The following is an 8,293-nucleotide window of genomic DNA, read 5'->3' as shown; positions in this document are numbered from 1 at the left end:
TGGGAAAGTAACCCTTACTATTAACCCTTAGGGCACCTTTGTATCAATATAATTTCCCAACTCAACCACTAGGCAGGAGAATTATTTCTGGAAAAAGGGATGAAGGTCATTGTCTTCAGTAGCTGCTTCCTGCTGCACAGGGGCAAAGATTCCATTTCAAGGACCCAGAATTGGTTGAGGAGGGGTGGTCAGCATGGGATGTGGAATGCAGTGCCAGCTGAGTCCAGGGTAGAAAGAAGTGGTACAGCAAGGATAGGAGTTGGTAGCCAAGCACGGATTAAATATAAGAACAAGGAAAGTTATTAATAATGGGTCAGAATGGGGGAAAGAAGGGAGAGGAACCATGACCCCCAGGAGGAGGAAGGGAGAGATATCAGGCTAGTGTGGATATCTTACATCCAAGAGGTTGCCTATAATATCCTTTGAGTGTTCTAAGGAAAAATTCCATGCAGGCTATTTAGGGAATACTGGGAGAACTGTGGGGAGTAAGCTAGTATCCTGGTAATGATGATGACACACCAAGCAATCATGTATTCTGCCTAGCCCCACAGAGTTCTGTATTTGAATTAAGGCATTAGACTTCTAGTCCCCAGGAAGCAGGCATAATAATCCTAGGCATAGGGTGGGAATCAGGAATCAGTGGGCTACAAATAAAAGTGGTTCAAGGAAGGACCCAGAACTCAGCATAGTTAGAAAGCACACAGACAAATCCCCACAGTGATGGGTTTCAATGCATAGTCTCCTTTGATCACTTCTCTAGATAGTCATGCCTTGCACCTTATCTCACATCTCACATCCTGCCTCCTGCTTGCTTCATCTGCCTCAGCACTCCTGTCTGCCTCACGATCCACCCAAAGGTTTTTGGGAGAGGGACAAAGGAGCTGTCCCTGCCTTAGGGGGTGGGGAGGGGATGAGGCTGAAGCAGAGTCCAGGGGATGAGGAGGATGTGGAACATGTATCCTAGTTGCATGACCACCTGCACAGTTGACAGTCTAGAAGACACAAATCTGACAGACAAGTTCAATATGCAGAGACCAAATAAAGAATAGAAGAAAACAAAGAAAGAAACCAAGAGTTTCATTATGCTATTATTTGCTTTTGAAGTATAAGATTGATTATCTGATCTTGTTATTTTCTCAGAAGTTACCTCTTTGATTCTGATTCCTTTAGGAGGATCAGATACACTTTGCAGGTAGAAGCTTTCAACTCTATCAACATTTTTCAGGTAGAAGTTTTCTATTCATGAGTTCAATAGTTATACAAATGAAATTACTTAGAAAAAACTGACTTTCACTCTAGTTATTATAAAATATTTGGGAAGATTCATAAGTAATTAATTCCAAAACAGTGCATACCAATAAGTTGCTTATAACAAAACATGTTTGTACCACAGAACACACAGTATTATTTCCACAAAAGTAACAAACTTTGAAGTTTACTTTTCCATTAATACAATAGTTTTCCATAATTTACTTCCCTTTAAGAAATTTGCACTGAAATTCTTTTACTCAAATAGAAGACATTTCTGATCTACTTTCAATAATTAATAGAATAACAGTTAGGTCCCTCAATCAGTTGTACCAATACTCAATTATTATGATGACATCACTTTGAACATTTAATGACCTTATTCCATACAAATATATATAAATCTAGTGACAGGCAGATGACTAGGCCAAATACCCATTTACCAAGTTCTTTAATACATAAAAAGGAATATAATCCGAGATTGAAAAGCTCAGATCTCAAACACACACTTTGTTATAGTAGCTCAGATGTATCTCAGTCTTAGTCTATGGGATAATGATTCAACATTGTGTTTGCACTTTTGTTTCACAAACTTCCTTTCTATCTTTTAATTATCCCTATATTATTCAGAAAGAATGTTCTATTCCAGGTGATGGGGTGCTTGGGATCTATGTTTGTAACATCAGTCTATAATCATTTTGTAACATACGTTTGTAAAATCGATTTGTAAAACCAGTTTGTAAAATCACATTTCCCCCTCCCCAGCCTCAGAGCACTAACTCTGCCCCTTCCCCCAGCTTAGGCAAACATTATCTCCCCTTAATAAGTGGTCAGTTGCCCCATGAATCCTTGAATGCACTATCTATAGGTTAACTCCTTAGCCAATTATCCACATACTGAGCCTCCGTTAGCCTTGGTTCCCAACATCCATCTTGTCAAACATGACACTGATGGGTGGCAGACCAGGCATTTCTCAGTCAGCCCTTGACCAATAGCTGACTTAGTGATGTTTCAGGCCAAAAACCACTCATCCAGGTAGCCCCCCTTGCCCTTTGGGTATTTCCCAGTGAATTATGGCCAGTATGCCTGTGCAATTGACATTAAAAGTGCATGTTGCTTTAAGAACTGACCACTCCTTAACTCCTCCCTAATCCCACCCTTACTCACCTAGTTAGCATAATTGACATCTGATTAATTGCCTAGACTCCTTAAAAACTATGCCTATGTCTTCTTAAGTTTGCAGGTTCCCTAAGAAGAGTTGCCCACTGTACAGCATAACAATAAACTTGCAGGTCCCCTAAGGACCCTTGCCCGTTGTAAATTGTAACAATCAACTTTTACAATTCTGACTCCAAGAATGCTTGGGCCTACTGAATTCTTTCCAGACTGAATCGTAGGCATTCTGGTCTTTGATAAGGATCAGAGTTCCTGTATCACCTATTGCCATCCCCCATCACAGGGACGTAATCTTTCACATGGCTGTGCAATTTTACCCAACTACACATTCAGCATTGAAAAACAGCAACATTTCACATATGTGCATTGTGCTCATATATCTTTCACTACCACTTGCTTTGATTACATAAATTTGCCGTAAAAGGGAAAGGCAAGGACATGATTAGATAAAATGTCACAGTTTTCCAACGGTGCACTATCAATTCCACCTCACAGCCAGACTTGGGAATAGTCAGGTTGCAAAACATTCCTTTTCGAAGTAATGCAATGGGGAAACTGAGCCAGGATCCCATCCATAGCTGAGGCTAGGATTGTCCTCTCAGTTTTTCCAGACACAGACCAAATATAAGAGGAAGTATAGTTACACTATAACAATCGCATTCTCTGAGATCTTCTGGCATTTCTCTAAGAAGGTGAATTATTGACTATTGACTATTGATGGATTTTTGTGATCCATCAGATAATTCAAAACACTGTTTGTTATAGTCCTGAGAGCTTTTACCTCAGATGGCAAATTTCAACAATCCAAATTTTACCAGGACTCACATTTCAAACTAAAACTTGACCTCATGTAAAATCCAATCATTAGAGATCATTTCTATATATTTGCAAATTCTCAGCATGCCAAGTTCTCTGTTTAGGAGCTCCACAACCCAGACAAGCTCTTTGGTAATCTTATAAAATTCATAAGGATAGAGAGGGACCCATGAGAAGGGGCTGCCTTTTCCACCCCATAGGATAGAGCTGCTGTGGGCTGTGCTTCTGACTAGCCCTGAAGACTGCTCTGAACGAGCAGAATCTTCCTTTCCATACAACACACACACACACAATAACCAGCTTTAGGTTTTAGCATTAAAACACAAACAGCAATCTTACAATTTTCATAAGTGATAGCCAAAAGAAGAACAGACTGTCTTACCCAGTGTAGACGACTGCTGGCTTCTTACCCCATGGAAGGTACTTTCAGGCTTTTGGTTGCAGGGGCTCAGGGCCATTACCAGCCAGACCCTCATGGTAAATGATGCCTCTTCCCCCTACTTCCTTTAGTCGGGTAGGGGAAGGTGAGTTTGCAGGTGTGGGAGAAAGGTGAAACTCTCTTTTCCTAATCTCATCTGGGATGAAAGGAGTTAATACAAAAACTCCAGGGCTCTTTATAGTTGTACAAAGATACCCTCTTAAAGAGAGTGACCAAAGTTGTCAAGGAAGTGTTTCAAAACTCCTTAAAAGATCAATTGCAAAACCTTAGCAGAATCTGCTAAGCTATTTTTGTTCTTTTGGGTTTTTTCCTAACTTTTTACTTCTATTTCCATCCCTTAAAATTTAGAGTGGGACATGAAACTGTTCAGATACACACTCAATAGACCAGTGTCCTTTCTTATGATGCCTGAAGCATGAACCAGTGACTCTGTTTCTCTAAAAGCACCTATTTAAGGCTGATCTAAGGACACAATAGACCTAGAAGTGAAATTTAGAAAATTCACAATAGGTTTTGTTTGTGATGAAAAACCTCATTCAAAATTGAATCAAGAACACAGAGATCTCTTAGGATAGGAACAGGAATTTATTCTCTTCCCCAGGTGAAGAGGGAGGTCTTCCCCATGACTGATCATGAGGAAGAGGCACTTTACAAAAGTAAACAAGCAGAACAAGAATTTATACCCTAACCCAGGCAAACCCCTTCCCATGGCTATCCATTCTCCCATTGGATGAGAGGTGAGCTCAAGTCTCGGTGCAAAAGTCTTCCCCAATGACAAGCAACAGAGGAGCCCACCACTATGGCTTACAAAGAACAAGGATGCTGATTGACATCGAGGGAAAGGGGGGAAGGGTCCCAAAGCAATGGGGCAGGTATGAGTTCAGGCTGTCCCTGACTCCCACTGTCCAGGAGGAGGGGCCCACAGAAGTGGGAAATCTGAAAGCCTCTTGAATGGGCTTGTTGCTGATTAACAGCAGAAGTCAAGAGGTGGGAGGAGGGGAGAGGGAAGTTCTGAGAAGTTTTCACTTCCCCCTAGACAATCCCCCCCTTTCTTTTCATCCTCTGAAAACTTCTCATCAGATTGCTAATCTTCCCAAGATGGGGTCTCCAAGAAAGAGGCAGTCCTGGCAAAGGCCAGGTCTGGTCTCTTGGGAAAGCTGTCTGCATCTGATGTCATCTTCTTCAGATCCCTTGGCTCAGAGGGGTAATCTTCAGATGCCTACCTAGAATTCATATACACAAGTTGCCACAGTCAGCCAGACCTGACAGGTTCTCAGAAACATATAATTTGACACCAGGGGTACATATAAAGATACAGTTTCCCAGCCATGCAAGGCTAGGTCTAAAGAGTATAATCAAATAGTTTAATTTTCTTAGCCAAATAGGGCTAGCTAGTCTCAAACAATACTATAAAGTTTTCTCACAATTTTATAAAATGACACGATTACCTTAAGTTAGGTATAGATTAAATTTCTTAGATGACTCACAATATATTAGCTTTTATAAATGTGATTACATGTCACCAAGATAACCATGAAAACTTACAAACAAACTATACAAATTAACAGAATCATTATTACCAATGTCAATTAACATCCAATTCCTTGTATCCCAGTGACCTATTTCATTTAAACAACACTTTTTGAATCCTGGATGCCTCATGTAACTACAATTCAATTAAATAATATACAATCAATAAAATCAATTCACTTATCAATAAAATACAATTCAAAAAGGGAGTTCTGCTTTTCCAGTTCATATCTAGAGGTTACCAGATATTTCTGACTTAATATAAATTAGTACAATCACTTAAGACTAGTTCCACATTTTGAAACTTCAAAGAATTTTCAGTTTATTTGTTTTTTGTTATTTCCATCTTTCCTAAATCTTGTACCTGGTATAGGAATCTTTTAAAATGTGAAAATCTATTTGAAAAAATGATTTCATCTGCTCTTTTTAAAATTATCAGACAGATGCCTTAATAAAGTAACATTATTTTCACCCTTACCACTATCTTGTACAGTCCTTGTGCTGAAATCCAATCCTTTGGTCTTATTGCCAAAAATGCTCAAAGCATCAATTCACATCATAGACAGTTTTTGGAAGCCAATCTCATACACCTGTGTATAGTTCTAGAGGAATCATCTGAGATCGATCCTATTACTCTCCTCGAACTTTACTATTCTAGTCAATTAGGCATCTATTTCATTACTTATCATCTCCTTCTACTAAGGATGTTAGCTCTATATTTATTTATTCATTAATTAGGCCCTGAATTACTTCTCAATGAATTTGCTATAGAAGAAAAGGAGGGACAATATCATAAACCTTTCCAGAAGGAAACCTTCCTTAGCCCTATTTGATTCCAGACATATCACCTCTGGGAGTCATTTAAATAGCCACTAAGTGCTAAAAGCAGGGCTTAGGCATAAATAGGTGTGTGTGGGGGGGTTCTTTTGAGAAAGAAAATGCATAATTGGGAAATAAAGTCAAAGAGATCTCATCTGGGTAGTGTCTAAGGTTGTCTCCAAACTTTTTCCAAGCACAGATATCCACCTTGAGCAGTTTTCAGCTTGCAGCCCCTGCCATCCCTTTATTGGCCATTAAGATGATTCTGGTAATCAAGGCTTAGAAAATTAATAAAATTTACAGTCCCTAAAATTATAAATAACAAATAAATATGGACTAGTGTCCTTCAGATAGGGACATCTAAAATTTGATTTAGTTACTAATTACAAAATCAATCTACAAATATTTCTATCTTTCCTATTTCTAATCAAACTTTTCTTAGATTTCCAAATTGCTCAAACCCATTATCCAGATTATTCAGCTTTCCTTTACAGTTTTAACCATAAAACAAATCTTTTTGCTAACATAGATGTTCTGCACTGGAATCCTAGTTTCCTTGCAAGTGTGTTTATTCTTCCCTAATTATACTGAGTCTGAAGGAGTGAGATACTTCAGGAATCTAAAATGTTCCCTTATATGTTCAAATACCAATGTTGACTTTTGCTTATGCCATGCAATAATCACAAAATCAGGTTAAAACAGCAAGATCTCTTCTGCTTTACAGCTTATTGCATTAATTTAAAAATAACTTACTTTGAAATTTGCTGAACCTTCAAAAATATAACACACAGGACCTTTCAAAATATCTCTTCTAAAAGTATTTTCTTTCTAAAAAAAGAAACAGTTTGAATTTATCCTGGTGGGAAGAGAAAAAAATCACTAAACCTTTATGAGAGAAAAATTAATTGGAAAGTTTTAAATGTTATTACAGATTAAATTCCTAGATACTTGCAGAGTTCCTGGACATCAAAAAATTTAGTCTTAAGCAGTTTGCATAAGTTTCTGCCCATGTTCTGATTTTAATTATTATTATTATTATTAATTTTATGAAAATATTAGATTTTCCACTAAGCTAACACAAAGGAGCTCATGCTTTTTACTAACTACTTGCTGTGATCACAGAAATTTGCAACAGAATGCTTAACATTAAATCAGCTGCATGTGTTTTTCAAACTGTTATACACGGACTAAAACTTGCTTTAGTGCCATGAAGCCAATTAACTTATCACCAGAAATCATTTACATTCTGGAAACCTTCAGATTAACTCTGATACATCCTTGTATATACATTTTTCCTTTCAGAGTTGTTAATTTGCTCAATAAGAGTTCTACAAGGCACATTTCCATTTGACCTTCCACAGAGAGTCATTCATCTCATCATTAATAAGGTGGAAAATATAATTTTACATCACTACATATTTCCAAAATAGCCAACATTTTAAATGAACAATTAACTACCATAGTAAATATGAGCAATATTATTACTGCCTGTTTTTAACCCAAATATAACAGCTTTAAGTTTTCAAATATTATAACATTAAAAAATCCAATTTACATGCAACATAATTCAGATTAAAGAAAAGGCTGCAACACCATTCCTACTTCAGAAATGTGTGTGTGTGTATATATATGTATGTATGTATATGTATATTTAAATTTTCACAAGTTAAGCAGATCTTTAGAAACACAACATAATTTTAGAAAGATGGTAACAACATAACAAGGAATTTCAAATGACTTAAAAAATAATTGATTTTGTCATTCCTGGCATCCACTTCAAATTTAGAGAGATAATAATGCTGTATCCAACACGTGCCAGGCATTATATTAAACATTTTACAGTCATTATACCATTTTGATCCCATAACAACCACTATTGATTTTCCCTTTACAAATTCAGGAAATAGGTCAAACAGAGATAACAAAAACTTCTGGTTGTTAAAGAACCAGCAATCCCAATATCAAATTACCAACTTCTTAGTAATTAATTCTCAGAATTTGCTACGATTTTTTTGAGGGGAGGGGGTTATTTCTAACTTCTATTATAATTCCAGACTGACCAGACGAGGAACTATAAAGAAAGAGATTTTACAGATTTCCCAAATTACAGTATTTCAAAATATTGCAACACTCAGGTCGGAGTGTCCCATTCATCATATTCTATTCCTTTAACAATATAGTTCCTAATTTAAGAACATTTAGACTAGGAAAAAAAATTGCTTCTGTTACAACATAAATAATACAACTGTTACCAGTAACACAATT

Source organism: Petaurus breviceps, unplaced genomic scaffold, assembly GCF_028583685.1.
Source record: "Petaurus breviceps papuanus isolate PSGF00001 unplaced genomic scaffold, PetGlider_PUasm1.0 125, whole genome shotgun sequence".
NCBI lineage: Eukaryota > Metazoa > Chordata > Mammalia > Diprotodontia > Petauridae > Petaurus > Petaurus breviceps.
The sequence above is the reverse complement of the archived record's forward strand: the minus strand, read 5'-3'. Positions refer to the sequence as shown.